Genomic DNA, 15,856 nt, shown 5'->3' with positions numbered 1-15,856 from the left:
CCTGCCCGCTCACCAATTTCTCGCGTCTGCCGAAATTCGGCGCGTGCATTTCAAAACACCTGTCTACATCCGCGGCTACATTCTGCAAGACACCTAACGGTGTGTGGCAAAGGGTACTTCTGGTTCCACTCACCACTTGTTTCCCTTCCCTGTGGTTCACCCGTACCAATAATAAAACACTCCGTCTTCAGACCACGAGTGGCCTTATACCGGGACCATCCGACCGCCGTGTCATCCTTAGAGGGGATGCGGATAGGAGGGGCGTGGGGTCAGCACACCGCTCCCCTGGTCGTTACGATGGTTTTCTGTGACCGGAGCCGCTACTATTCGGTCGAGTAGCTCCTCAATTGGCATCACGAGGCTGAGTGCGACCCGGAAAAGACAATAAAAACGAGTTGTAACTTCTACTTCAAAAATTGTCAATTTGAAATACTGTATGATTAGTCTACCAAATAGAAGCGTAGTTTAATCTCCCCCTATGGCCAGTATTACACTATCAACTTTCTTTGTCAAAGTTGATCTGTCAAATATTTTTGTCAAAGAAGTTTGATGGTGTAATAGGGCACTTTGTCAAATCTCGTCTGTCGTCAAATAAATTTGATCAAATCTAGGGCCTCGCTGTTGATTTGATCATAAAAGTCGCTTGTCTTCTGTTCACTGCAACGTGATATGTTACCACGTGGAGCGCTAGCATCGCTGCGTCTTTCTATCACGTGTAGTGTGTTTATAAACATGACCGGTAAATATAATTGGTGTGTGCCGACAACTACAAAATTAATAGAGATGTATGAAGCTGATGATGCGCTTTACAACGTGAGGCACCCTGAATTCCTGTAGCAAGGAATCGGAGTGTTACAGTGAGCCTGTCTTCTGCAGATGTAGCAGTTCTTAAGTGAGTATTGTGCTTTGTGATATGAGGATACACTTCACTGAGCAAATACAGAAATGTATGCTCATCCATTCTTAAGTAATTGATGTACGACTTGACGTCCTCCACTACAAGCTCACATAACAAGTTTTGTTGAATGCTTTTATCGACTTGTCGTATAATCCACGGCTTCACCCAGGTACGTTTTCTTTTTTTTTTTTTTTCGCTTCTCTTCCACATGTGCACAGAGCGCAATTGTACATGCAACTGCTGCGATTAATAACAAGTAGTCGTTGTCAGCCATCTTGAACTTTAACGAAAAATATGATGACAATGTAATACCCCTTTTTAGCGCCACGTCAAACATCTTTGTCAAATATATTTCACGAATATTTGATCACATCTCTGAACAAATATTTGACAAAGAAATTTGATAGTGTAATACCGGCCTATGTCAGAGAGGTTTTGGTTCAAACAGAGCCTCCAGTACCTCCCGCCAGCTTCGAGACTGCTCCGGTGGGTGACGTCATTCAGATATTAAAGACTGTTCTAGTAATGAGCGCAGTCGCCAGGTCAGCATGAATTGTTCAGTGTTGCCCACTGTTGACATGCTTCTCCCTGCTGCCACGTCAATGAAATTATCATGAATGGTTGCTGCGTTGACACCTTGTGATGATCCAGACGTCATTGCATTGTCCATGTGGATACGCTCTTCTTGCTGCAGACACACGCATTTCGTGACTCCAGGTAGTTGACATGGCTGTGCGTTCTTGCACAGCCGAGCGAACACTACAGCTCTCCTCTCTGGCGCTAGTTACGTGGGGCTGCTGAGATCCGATATGGTGCTGACTGAGTGCCTCCTGAAACCCTCAATTCCGTATTCACATGGCGATTGTGGGATCCCGACCAACATGAGCAGCAGTGTCACGGAACGATGAACTGCAATATCAATAGGCCGCAATCCCGCCTCTTTTCGAATTCCGACACGTGCTGACACAACATGATATTCTCACAAACAGCCAACACTCAAATGCGATTTGTGAATGAGAAACGTACTGTGCATTTTTTTTATACACAAAATACAGATGGTTTAGCTTCTACCTAGTTTGTGGTGTTGCATTGAAATACTAATGATTTGAACTTAGGTTTAAACAGGCAACCGGTTCCACATAACCGGTAGGTACAGTGACCTAGAAATAGAAATGAACGTATGGCATTTGAAACACCCCCGTTTAAAATTCCTTTACTGGATTTTGTGTAATTTATCGAAGCCGCCAAACAGTTAATTCTTATGATTATATGACCGTGTGCTTAATGGATGAAAGGCTATCGTTTTTTCTGCTGTGGTTTCGGGGGTATTTCAACCGAGTGCGGCTGTTCTGAGACTGAATACTGGAATGATTGAAAGTTTGTCTATCATTAAGGACCACAAAGGTTGCGACGTACAAACTGATATATTTTCTACTAACACACCAATTTTGAGGCAGTTGCTACCTTCGCCTTACACGTTTAATTACGGTTATATCTTTTTATTGGTTGTTGATTTTCAGTACTTCGTCACACGCAATGCTGATGGTTAACATTCACAACAATCTTCACTGCAATCCATGGTTGTTGCTGGCCGACGCGGTTGACGCGAAACACGTAATTCGGCACTTGTCACTCTCTGTTTCATATCACACGCGAATCGGTATTAGCGAGGGTCAACCCCACGACGATCAGGGGGACGTGCTCACTCGTCATACTCCGGTGAATTTTACCGTTTACTACTGACTCGACCACCATTCTTGCCCGTCTTTCCAGCACCACTGCTCACTCGTCACTCTCTAGTACTACTCCTCACACAACACTAGTCTCACTGCCTCCTGCAGTGCTCGACAATCGACTTCTGTCTGCTATCGACCTGGGCGTCGGATACTAGCATCTATGTTCGTGGGCTCACGGATCCCTTACACATTGTAGGTCGGAAGGCCCCTATCCAGGAAAGTTTGGCCGCCAAGTGCAAGTCTTATTTCATTCGACGTCACATTGGGCAACTTGCGCGCCGCTGATGAGAATGAAATGATGATCAGAACAACACAACACCCAGCCCCTGAGCGAAGAAAATCTCCAACCCAGCCGGGAATCGAACCCGGTCCCACTTGCATGGGAGCCGAGCACATTACCACCCAGTTAAACAGGCGGACATTGTCCTAGATTGTGACACCTACTGGGGGTGTCTTCATCAGAATGAAATGTTGCTAAATAGCCTGATGGTTGTTCCCTGCTGGGCACACGCAGCGAAAGCTACAAAACTTTATTTTACTTTTGACATGAGCATAGCTGCTCCAAATTCTGACTATTGCTTTTTAGCAATGTAATTTTACTATTTAGCAACATTTCATTCTGGTGAAGACACCTCTAGTAGGTGTCGAAAATTAGGTCAATGTACCAACTACCATTCATGTGCAGTGAGTTGGCTGCTTAATCCTAAGTTGAAACTAGCCATATTCAAAACTGTAACTAATGGTTTGCTTATGCAAGTCTGTAGTGTGCTTCATGGCAATTTGACGTTTGTTACATGCTACACTCATGATGTTGCAATTTTAATGGCCAGCAATGTATCTACTCAAGAAAGTTTTGGTAGTAAAATGGAGGGCGAAGTAATTGTATGTGTGTATGTGTGTGTGTGTGTGTGTGTGTGTGTGTGTGTGTGTGTGTGTGTGTACATGAAGAGTGAAAGAGAGAGATTTTTTTGGGGGGAGGGGCAGCATAAAAGTGATTCAGAAAGATGAGAAAGTAGAGATGAAAAGATGGGATAGTACAGACAGCTAGATGAAGAAGCAGGGAGAGAAAGAAGAGGAAGTAGATGCTGAAAGTCGAAGCAAGAAATATGACATAGTAGAAATATAAAGATGTGGTAGAAGAGACAAAACGAAAAGATAGTAGAGAGAGAACGACGAGAGAGTAGAGACAGAACGATGAAGAAGTACAGAGAGAATGATGAGGGAGTAGAGTGTGAGAAATGTGGTATTTTTAGAAAGGAAGTTGAGGGGTAGAGAAAGAAAGTTGAGGGGGTAGAGAAAGAAAGTTGAGGGGGTAGAGAAAGAAAGTTGAGGGGGTAGAGAAAGAAAGTTGAGGGGGTAGAGAAAGAAAGTTGAGGGGGTAGAGAAAGAAAGTTGAGGGGGTAGAGAAAGAAAGTTGAGGGGGTAGAGAAAGAAAGTTGAGGGAGTAGAGAAAGAAAGTTGAGGGAGTAGAGAAAGAAAGTTGAGGGAGTAGAGAAAGAAAGTTGAGGGAGTAGAGAAAGAAAGTTAAGGCAGTAGAGAAAGAAAGTTAAGGGAGTAGAGAAAGAAAGCTAAGAGAGTAGAGGAAGAAAGTTAAGGGAGTAGAGGAAGAAAGTTGAGGGAGACGAGTCGGAGATGAGGGAATAGAGGGGGAACCAAAGATGAAAAGTTGTGAAAGAGAGAAAGACAGAGAAGTAGCATTAAGACGATGGTGAGGGGAGGGAAAAGAGGCAGAAAGATGAAGTCTGAGAGACGACGGAGAAGTGGCAGAAAGATATAGTGTTTTGATGGAGGAGATGTAGAGACCAAATATGAGAGATAGCAGATTTACAGACGAGAAATAGATAAATGAATAAAGCCTGGAGGAGTGAAGGAGAACTGCAATAGAAGAAGCAAATAAAAATGAGAGAGAGAGAGAGAGAGAGAGAAAGTACAGTCCTTTGCCGTTTTATAGCCGGTTACAACCGGCCATTACATTCAGCGTCGGGCTGAGATAACCGCAAAGTTATCACCACACAGCAGACCAGAACACAGCTGTGCGAAAGAACAGCGGTGCGGTGCGCCGGCGCGTGGAACACAAAGATTAGTCCGCGCGTTCCGCTCCGTGGCTCCTTCCTGCATTCCAGCCTGGAATTTCGCGAGACTGCTTGCCTGTCGCTGGAGCCCCGGTCGAGACCTACATCTATTAGCCGCGCCTATAAAAATATTGGCTTAGTCTCTCGCGTCTGGACTCTACAGCTGCGCGTTAGGTGAAGACGTGGGGAAGGAGTGAACACTACGGCGTCTAGCACCCAGTTGGAGACTTTCGATATCTGTGAAGACTGCATCAATAACTCTGAAACAAGCATTACGTATGAGACGTTGCTAGGGAACCAGTATACTGGGGAGGGCGCCTGCGACCGCCGCAAAGGACAACCCCGATCCTGTGGCACTGTTGGCAGGTGGCATATTGAGCATACAAACTACAACCCGATTAAAATAACTTGACACTTGACGTCTGTCACTTTCCGTTACATTGTTCCCACACCTGCTGCTCGGTTATAGGCGACATACGAACACGGCGTCTAACTTTACAAATGCTGTTTATGAGTAACGCAGAGCAATGCTGGAAGGGGCCGGCGCGAGGTATGACGGAAATGCGAGATACTCTGTCAACAGCTGATTTTTTAAGCGACCAGTGACTGAACTGCGGTAGACGACGCGTTTCGTAGTCCTGAAGGTAAACTCATATCCTAAGCTAACCATAACCTCGTGATGTGCGATGTATCCGAGAAAACGGCGACTAACAATATATTTGACGAATATTTCATCGTATCTTTGATCAAATCTTTGATCAAATGTTTGACAAAGAAATTTGATAGTGTAATACCGGCCACTTTTCCCTCCCCTCACCATCGTCTTAAGGGTACTTCTGTCTCTGTCCCAACTTTTCATCTTTGGTTCCCCCTCTATTCCCTCATCTCTGAGTCATCTCCCTCAACTTTCTTTCTGTACTACCTAAACTTTCTTTCTCTACTCCCTCAACTTTCTTTCTCTAAAATACCACATTTCTCACACTCTAGTCCCTCATCATTCTGTCTGTACTTCTTTATCGTTCTGTCTCTACTCCCTCATCATTCTCTCTCTACTATACTATCTCTTCATCTTGTCTCTCCTACCTCATCTTTCTACATCATCTTTCTACCTTTCTACCTCATATTTCTTGCTTCAACTTTCACATCTACTTCTTATTCTTTCTCTCCCTGCTTCTTCATCTTTCTGTTTTTACTACCCCATCTCTTCATCTCTACTCCCTCATCTTTCTGAAAATCACGATCGCTTTGTTCAAGACGCGCGGGGTAGCCGTGCGATCAAAGGTGCCTTGCCATGGTTCGCGTGGCTCCCCCCATCGGAGGTTCGAGTCCTCCCTTGGGCGTGTGTGTGTGTGTGTGTGTGTGTGTGTGTGTGTGTGTGTGTGTGTGTGTGTTGTCCTTAGCGTAAGTTAGTTATATTAAGTAGTGTGTAAGCCTAGGGACCGATGACCTCAGCAGTTTGGTCCCATAGGAACTTACCACAAATTTCCAATTTGCTTTGTTCAAGGCGTTTAAGACGAACCTCTGCGAGCAAACTCAGTAGAGAAAAATTTCGTAACATGTTTGTTTGCACTGCACATCTTACGCAGAGAAATATCAGTTTTAGCGGTAAAAGCAAACTGTAATTTCTCACTGTCACTGATTTCTTGAAACTATCCACACATTGGCTGCACAGGATGCCGTGTTACCACCATATGAGCAGCTCTGGTTGGCATTTAGTTACAGATTATAGGCGATACAAGCAGATTCGAAGGAAAAAAAAAATATAGGAAAAAAATAAGAGTAAATAAAAAGGTGAATACGATGATGAGAATGAATCGGTAAAGTACCTGAAATACAAAAATTACATTTAAACCATTTAACGGAATAAAAATGATGATCAAGAACTTTTGATTCGATTTAGAAAAATTAAAAAATTAGCTCCATCTGGGGGGAGATTTGAACCGCCGAGCTTCAACACGCCAGTTTCACAAGCACCCTTGGTAAGCCTCTTGCTGGATGGCACAAAGCGCCGTTGCGAGTTCTCTTTTATCTGGTCTGCCGTTGCAAATCTTCGTCCTTTCACAGGGATTTTCAACTTCAGAAATTAAAGTCCGCAGAGACCAGGTATGGAGACTACGCAGGGTGAGACAGCAACAGTCACGCACCAACAGGGATAAATGTGGGAGTGCGTTATCGAGATGTAAGAGCCACGAATTGTCTCGCCACAGTTCAGGCCGTTTCCTTCCCACATTTTCTCGCACGCGTCGTAACGCGTCCCAGTAGTACCATCGATTTAACAGCGTGTTCCTGTGGTACGAATTCGTGATGAACCAATCCTTCAAAGTCAAAGAAAACCATCAGCATGGCTTTCACCTTTGACCTGACCTGACACGCTTTCTTTGGTCTCGGAGAACCTTTCCCGACCCATTGTGAAGACTGAACCTCGGTCTCGACATCATAACCGTAGACCCACGTCCCATCACCAGTTACGATCCTCTGAAGGAACATCTCGTTCTCATTTGCACGATCCAACAGCTCTTCACAGACTGAGAGGCGAAGGTCTTTCTGGTCCCGACTCAAGAGTCGTATGACGAACTTGGTGGCGACACGATGCATTCCGATATGCTGTGTCAGGATTTCTTGACATGAGCCAACTGAAATGTTACATTCTTCTGCACTGTCTCGGACAGCCTGTCTTCGATTGTCAAACACAGTTTCGTTGACGTTCCTGATATGAACGTCGTTGGTAGACGTCGAAAGACGTCCTGAAAGAACGTCATCTTTAACTTCCGTCCGCCCACTTTTAAACCGCGCAAACTATTAGTAACACCGCGTACGGCTTAAGCACTCATCACCGCAGGCTTTCTGCATCATTTGGTGTGTCTCTCTAAAGGATTTCTTGAGTTTCACGCAAAATTAAATGCAGACGTGTTGCTCCTCTAACTCTGTCACTTCGAAATTCTCAAACAGTGTGACACAACGTTCTACTCAGTACAGAAGTGAACAGTAACTAACAGACATACAACACTGAAACTTCCGGCAGGTACACATTAAACACAGGCGCGTGCAAGGATGACAACCGCATTTCGCTCCAACACACCACTGGCCGTAAATTACGAATTTTCCGGAACTTTCTGAACAGCTATTGTATATACAGGGTTATTACAAATGATTGAAGCGATTTCACAGCTCTACAATAACTTTATTATTTGAGATATTTTCACAATGCTTTGCACACATATACAAAAACTAAAAAAGTTTTTTTAGGCATTCACAAATGTTCGATATGTGCCCCTTTAGTGATTCGGCAGACATCAAGCCGATAATCAAGTTCCTCCCACACTCGGCGCAGCATGTCCCCATCAATGAGTTCGAAAGCATCGTTGATGCGAGCTCGCAGTTCTGGCACATTTCTTGGTAGAGGAGGTTTAAACACTGAATCTTTCACATAACCCCACAGAAAGAAATTGCATGGGGTTAAGTAGGGAGAGTGTGGAGGCCATGACATGAATTGCTGATCATGATCTCCACCACGACCGATCCATCGGTTTTCCAATCTCCTGTTTAAGAAATGCCGAACATCATGATGGAAGTGCGGTGGAGCACCATCCTGTGGTACGTTTAGCTCCCTGCTTGCTTTATTCGTCGACTTCCGCGGGCTACGCGTGAAACTTGCCCGCACGCGTTCAACCGTTTCTTCGCTCACTGCAGCCCGACCCGTTGGTTTCCCCTTACAGAGGTATCCAGAAGCTTTAAACTGCGCATACCATCGCCGAATGGAGTTAGCAGTTGGTGGATCTTCGTTGAACTTCGTCCTGAAGTGTCGTTGCACTGTTATGACTGACTGATGAGAGTGCATTTCAAGCACGACATACGCTTTCTCGGCTCCTGTCGCCATTTTGTCTCACTGCGCTCTCGAGCGCTCTGGCGGCAGAAACCTGAAGTGCGGCTTCAGCCGAACAAAACTTTATGAGTTTTTCTACGTATCTGTAGTGTGTCGTGACATTATGTCAATGAATGGAGCTACAGTGAATTTATGAAATCGCTTCAATCATTTGTAATATCCCTGTACATGAGACCTTATCTCGCTGAACAAGAATACTACATTATCCTTGGATGCCATGGAGGTTGGTAGCATTGCTGTACGGTGAAATTGATCTCAGGCGCCAGCAACGTAATCAGCCTTATCATATTCTGAATGGAATATAGTCTCTCTTGTCATATTTTCACACTATGTATATTTCAGAGTGTTAATTTGTAACACCTCCGTTTTTATCCCGACCTGATCTGATCGAATAGCAGCCCAATATTTATTATTAACATGACCGTGAACGTAATGGGGCTGGTAATCGGAACTGACTGCTACGGTAGCAGTTACTTTCCAGTAAGACCTGTTCAGTAATATAATACTGAATGTATGGTAATAAGGTACACCAACACAGTTTTACTTCAAGTGGTTCAAGTGGCTCTGAGCACTATGGGACTCAACAGCTGTGGTCATCAGTCCCCTAGAACGTAGAACTACTTAAACCCAACTAACCTAAGGACATCACACACATCCATGCCCGAGGCAGGATTCGAACCTGCGACCGTAGCGGTCGCGCGATTCCAGACTGTAGCGCCTAGAACCGCTCGGCCACTCCGGCCTTCTACAGTTTTACTAATTACGAACTTATATTCTGCTCAAAACACAAAAAGGAGACAGCCACTGCCTTCGTCATACATATCTAATTACGGCTAATCTCAGCACAGGCTTTCTTCATTTGCCATTATCGTCACACGCTAATCCATCACTGCATCCAACACTGCAATCCAAGGTTAGGCCGGCGCGGTAGGGGCGAAACTCACTATCGGCGCTAGTAACGTCACTGATCACTTTCCACTTATTACAAAGATCCTTCATCACTTTCCCGGTATTCATTTATTATTTAGGGGTCTAACCACACCCTTCTCGGTTAAAAACCCTGTATTCCAATAACGGCTTCCACACACTCACACCATTCCCGCCAACCACCCTGGCGCATCTCGACACTCGCTCTCGCATCACGTCAAAATCGATTGTTCGCCCTATCGACCTGTGCCAAGTGCAAAGTTATAGAAAGGGCCTACGAACCCCTTACAAATTCCAGAGTTTCTAATGATGATGATGTTGTTGTTAAATTCAAGAACGAAACCGGTCAATAAAACATCCTCAATGCGAAATACGGCTGTCCTGCAGAACTTAATCGGAAATGGGAGTTCGATTCTTTAAAAAATCGGGATTGGGGGGGTGGGGGACAGGGAGAGAGGCTATTGATATGTTCTAAAATTCTACAACAGAGGGACGCGAATGATACGGGATGGCACTTTTGTGGATCCTTTCACCTAACCGCGCGATTCCAGACTGTAGCGCCTAGAACCGCTCGGCCACCCCGGCCGGCAGAAGGGTGTGATCTGTGGTTACTTCCAACCAGCGGGTACAGTATTTTCGCTCACCGATCTACACTGCATCATAATCGAAATTGGTGCGACGGAGGGGCTGGGTGCTGTGGGGTGGGTGGGGGTTAAAATAGAGAGGATAATCCTAGCAGCAAATTCCCTATGTAATGGAGGGGCGCTCCATTTTAGTAGAGTTGGCTGTACCTTCGCAATGTCTTTCCTGTTTTTTGAGTCATCTGTCGCCGGCCGGCGTGACCGAGCGGTTCTAGGCGCTTCAGCCTGGAACCGCGTGACCGCTACGGTCGCAGGTTCGAATCCTGCCTCGGGCATCCATGTGTGTGTGATGTCCTTAGGTTAGTGAGGTTTCAGTAGTTCTAAGTCTACGGGACTGATGACCTCAGATGTTAAGTGCCATAGTGCTTAGAGCCATTTTTTGAGTCACCTGTCTTCTGACTGCTTTGATGTGGGCCCGTGACAAATTCTTCTCATGCGCCAATCTCTTAATCTCAGAATAGCAGTTGGATGTATTCCCATCTCTGTCCTCCTCTACAGTTTCCGCCCTCTAGAGCTCCCTCTACTACCGTGGAAGTCATTCCCTCATGTCTTAACAGATCCTGTCCCTACTCCCTGTCAGTGTTTTCCACATAATCTTTTCCTCTCCAAATCTGTGCACAATCCCCTCGTTCCTTACCTTATCAGTCCTACTAATTTTCAACATTCCTCTGTAGCACCACATCTCAAATGCTTCGATTCTCCTCTGTTCCGGTTTCCCCAAAGTACGTGTTTCACTACCATACAATGCTGTGTTGCGAACTTGCTTTCTCATAAATTTCTTCCTGAAACTAAGGCCTATGTTTGATATTAGTAGACTTCTCACGGTCAGTGCTAGTCTGCTTCTGAAGTGCTCCTTGCTCCGTCCGTCATTGGTTATTTTGCTGCCTAGATAGCAGAATTCCTTAAATTCATCTACTTCGTGACCGTCAATCCTGATGTTGAGTTTCTCACTGTTCTCATTTCTTCTACTTCTCATTACTTTTGTTTCCGCCAGCCGGGGTGCTTGGTTGGTTGGTTGGTTGGTTGGTTCGGGGAAGGAGACCAGACAGCGAGGTCATCGGTCTCATCGGATTAGGGAAGGACGGGGAAGGAAGTCGGCCGTGCCCTTTTAAAGGAACCATCCCGGTATTTGCCTGGAGCGACTTAGGGAAATCACGGAAAACCTAAATCAGGATGGCCGGACGCGGGATTGAACCGTCGCCCTCCCGAATGCGAGTCCAGTGTGCTAACCACTGCGCCACCTCGCTCGGTGCCAGCCGGGGTGGCCGAGCGGTTCTAGGCGCTACAGTCTGGAACCGCGCGACCGCTACGGTCACAGGTTCGAACCCTGCCTCGGGCATGGATGTGTGTGATGTCCTTAGGTTAGTTAGGTTTAAGTAGTTCTAAGTTCTAGGGGACTGATGACCTCACAAGTTAAGTCCCATAGTGCTCAGAGCCATTTTTGTTTTCTTTGATTTACTCTCAGTCTATATTCTGTACTCATTAGACTGTTCATTCCATTCAGCAGATCATGTAATTCTTCTTCACGTTCACTCAAGATAGCAATGTCATCAGCGATTCGTATCACTGTTATCCTTTCACCTTGAATTTTAGTCCCACTTCTGAACCTTTCTTTTATTTCCATCAGTGGTTCTTCTATGTACAGATTGAACAGCAGCGGCGAAAGACTACACCCCTGTTTTACACCCTTTTTGATCCAAGCACCGCGTTCTCAGTCATCCACTCTTATTATTCCCTCTTGGCTCTTGTGCATATTGCGCATTACCCGTCTCTCCTTATAGCGTATCCCTATTTTTCTCAGAATTTCGAGAATCTTGCACCATTTCACACTCTAGAACGCTTTTTCGATGCCGACAGATCCTATGAAGTTGTCTTGATTTTGCTTTAGTCTTGCTTCCATTATCAACCGCAACATCAGAACTGCCGAGTGGTTCTAGGCGCTACAGTCTGGAACCGCGCGACCGCTACGGTCGCAGGATCGAATCCTGCCTCGGGCATGGGTGTGTGTGATGTCCTTATGTTAGTCAGGTTTAAGTAGTTCTAAGTTCTAGGGGGCTGATGACCTCATTAGTTAAGTCCCATAGTGCTCAGAGCCATTTTTTTTTTTTGCCTGTCTGGTGCGTTTACCTTTCCTAAAGCCAAATTCATCGTCATCAGATGTGAATGTACACGGCGAGAAAATTTATCCACTGTTCGCTTCTGTGTATTCTACAACCGCCTCGGAGACGAGATGTGTAACTCCATATCCTTCTAGGGGAAGTCCAGTAAGCTTTGTAGAGCATTCTAAGGTTCTGAATACGAATGTACAGCACCGAGCAGCCGCCACGCCCCGTTCACTTGGCTTGGTGGCCGTATATTGCTTGCAAACGAGAGTGAAAGAAGGAAAAAGAAACCTGTTACGCGCGAATTCCGCGGGCGGTGTTGTATAAACAGCAACAGCTGACTGACAGGCGGCTGGTTATACAGGCGGCGACCGCAGCAAACGAGGAGCCCGAAGGTAAACGGCGCTGCCAGGGAGTCCGTCATTTCACTTTGGAAAGTGGTTCCCAGAGGGACTTGCGCCGGCCAATGCAGGCCAATGGCCGTATGATGGCCGTCTGCTTTTTTTCCCCTGCTGCGTCAGCTCCACGTAAGAGATGTGTCGTACATTGCTGAGGCGTTTAGTAGTGAAATCAACACAGCGCACGTTCCAGGCAGTCAGCGAACATATTAGTTGGTCCTATGTCAAAGCGGTAAGTGGATCAAAACAAAATGTCCAGACACTCTGTGACCAAAATGGTACTGAAACAGAGGATGACAGACTAAAGGCCGAAATACTAAATGTCTTTTTCCAAAGCTGTTTCACAGAGGAAGACTGCACTGTAGTTCCGTCTCTAGATTGTCGCACAGTTGACAAAATGGTAGATACCGAAATAGATGACGGAGTGATAGAAAAAACAGTCATGGACTGTGCGGCTGGTCCCGGAGGAGGTTCGAGTCCTCCCTCGGGCATGGGTGTGTGTGTGTTTGTCCTTAGGGTAATTTATGTTAAGTAGTGTGTAAGCTTAGGGACTGATGACCTTAGCAGTTAAGTCCCATAAGATTTCACACACATTTGAACATTTGATAGAAAAACAAAATCGCTCAAAAGAGGAAAGGCCGCTTGACCTGATGGGATACCAGTTCGATTCTACACAGAGGCGAAGGAACTTGCCACCCTTCTTGCAGCGGTGTACCTTAGGTCTGTAGAAGAACGTAGCGTTCCAAAGGATTGGAAAAGGGCACAGGTCATTCCAGTTTTCAAGAAGGGACGTCGAACAGATGTGCACAACTATAGACCCATATCTCTAACGTCTATCAGTTGTAGAATTTTGGAACACGTATTATGTTTGAGTATAATGACTTTTCTGGAGACTAGAAATCTACCTCTGTAGGAATCAGCATGGGTTTCGAAAAAGACGGTCGTGTGAAACCTAGTTCGCACTATTCGTCCACGAGACTCAGAGGGCCATAGACACGGGTTCACACATACATGCCGTGTTTCTTGACTTTCGCAAGGCGTTTAATACAGTTCAAGACAGTCGTTTAATGAACAAAGTAAGAACATATGGACTATCAGACCAATCGTGTGGCTGGATTGAAGAGTTCCTAGTTAACAGAACGCAGCATGTCATTCTCAATGGAGGGAAGTCTCCCGAAGTAAGAGGTTTAGAAATAGAGTTGAACTGACAAGGGCTTGACTCAGGGGACTGCAATAGGTAAGGTACAGCACTTAGCTACCCCATCAGTCAAATAAATCAGTAACAGCTTGCACTGTACGTGCTTGAGCATTGTGGTGCAAAATGATGGTCAGGTCCTGCAGAAAGTGTCAACACTTCCGTCTCTATGCTGTTCATTAGAAGTGATGGCACTTTCTGCAGGACCTGACCATCATTTTGCACCACAATGCTCTAGCAAGTACAGTGCAAGCTGTTACTGATTTGTTTGACTGATGGGGCTGCTAAGTGCTACACCACCTACTGCACTCCCCCGACTTATTAAGCCCTCGTGAGTTCAAGTCGGTTTCTAAACTGAAGGAAACCACGGCATTCGCTTCACAACTGCTACAAATTCGTCGGGCAATAGACCGCGACGCTCGAACTGTCAACACAACTGGCACTGCTAAGAGTATCCTACGACTTCCACACCGCTGGCAACGGGTTACATTCAATGCTGGTGACTACTTTGAAGGTCAGTAAAACTTTGAAACAAATCTCTATTCTGTACGAGCTGTAAATAAATAATTGCCACGGGGGCCGGCCTCAATGTATACACACCGTTAGGGAACGCCGAATCCACGCTGATTTCACTGCCTGCGACTCTGATTGGCTGTTGGGTCTTTTTAAGCAGCCACACTGAGATTCGGTTCAGACTCAGTGAATCTTCGAACTCGTATCGACGTTAGTACCTACAAATGCAGTGAGGAAAATGCATCGGAGTAGCACGATGTTACTAAACTTTAATACGTGTCAATGTTTTATCGGAATGTATCAGCACTGAAGACTATTTACTGCCATCAAGACCATTGTATATAACTCAGCACCACAGAAGGATGTACAGCTACAAAATGTTGTGTACATCTCAGTAATTAAGTATAAATATTGTAAATAAACTTGTTAATGTGTAGCGTTTTTGTAGATGTTTGATTGTTTCTTATTGGGATTCTAGTTACCGACACATCACAGGGGGCTTCAGCACAACGTTTTCTACAACGATGTGTGGATTTTTGCCGTGGCCGAGCGGTTCTAGGCGCCTCAGTCCGGAATCGCGCTGCTGTTACGGTCGCAGGTTCGAATCCTGCCTCGGGCACGGATAAGTGTGACGTCCTTAGGTCAGTTAGCTTTAGGTAGTTGTACGTTTAGGGGAGTGATGACCTCAGATGTTAACTCCCATAGTGCTTAGAGCCATTTGAACCATTTGTGCATTTTTGTTTTGGTGCTGACGGAATTCGCGATTTGCGAGATTCACTTCTGCAGTCACTTTTGCAAATCTCGTCCCCTTATTTTTCGCCACAATCTTCTCCAATGACGATCTCTCACGCTCACATAACCCGCACTTTAGTCCGCGTCGTGGCTTGGTGAACGATGTTTTCCCGCTTTCCCTGTATGCGGCAAAGTCTTGCATAGGGTGCCTCCTGAAACACCAAGTTCATCGGCTACGTTGGTTACGAAAGTAGCTACCATACAAGGAGCAAAAATTTGTCAGGGTTCGAATTCACGTGGGTCCAACATATGACACTCACAACTATGCCTAGCGGTAGTGTGACTACGAGTGGCACTTCGAAGGTGTTGACGACACTGCGCAGGTGCCGTTTGTGGCCGAATACAACAGCGTAGCCTACGTGCTTGGCTAACATCTTCATTTATCTTCAAGCATGTACAGGGTGTTTCAAAAATGACCAGTATATTTGAAACGGCAATAAAAACTAAACGAGCAGCGATAGAAATACACCGTTTGTTGCAATATGCTTGGGACAACAGTACATTTTCAGGCGGACAAACTTTCGAAATTACAGTAGTTACAATTTTCAACAACAGATGGCGCTGCGGTCTGGGAAACTCAATAGTACGATATTTTCCACATATCCACCATGCGTAGCAATAATATGGCGTAGTCTCTGAATGAAATTACCCGAAACCTTTGACAACGTGTCTGGCGGAATGGCTTCACATGCAGATGAG

At 45.5% G+C, this 15,856-nt stretch overlaps 1 protein-coding gene across 1 annotated transcript in view; it reads right to left on the bottom strand.

The window, feature by feature from the left end:
• Window positions 1–15,856, bottom strand: part of LOC124720446 (coiled-coil domain-containing protein AGAP005037) — a 992,798-nt gene that overhangs the window by 497,059 nt on the left and 479,883 nt on the right. The gene's annotated exons all lie outside the window — the stretch shown is intronic.

This window comes from Schistocerca piceifrons, chromosome 11 (genome assembly GCF_021461385.2).
Source record: "Schistocerca piceifrons isolate TAMUIC-IGC-003096 chromosome 11, iqSchPice1.1, whole genome shotgun sequence".
Classification (NCBI taxonomy): domain Eukaryota; kingdom Metazoa; phylum Arthropoda; class Insecta; order Orthoptera; family Acrididae; genus Schistocerca; species Schistocerca piceifrons.
This window is presented reverse-complemented; position numbering and strand designations above follow the sequence as displayed.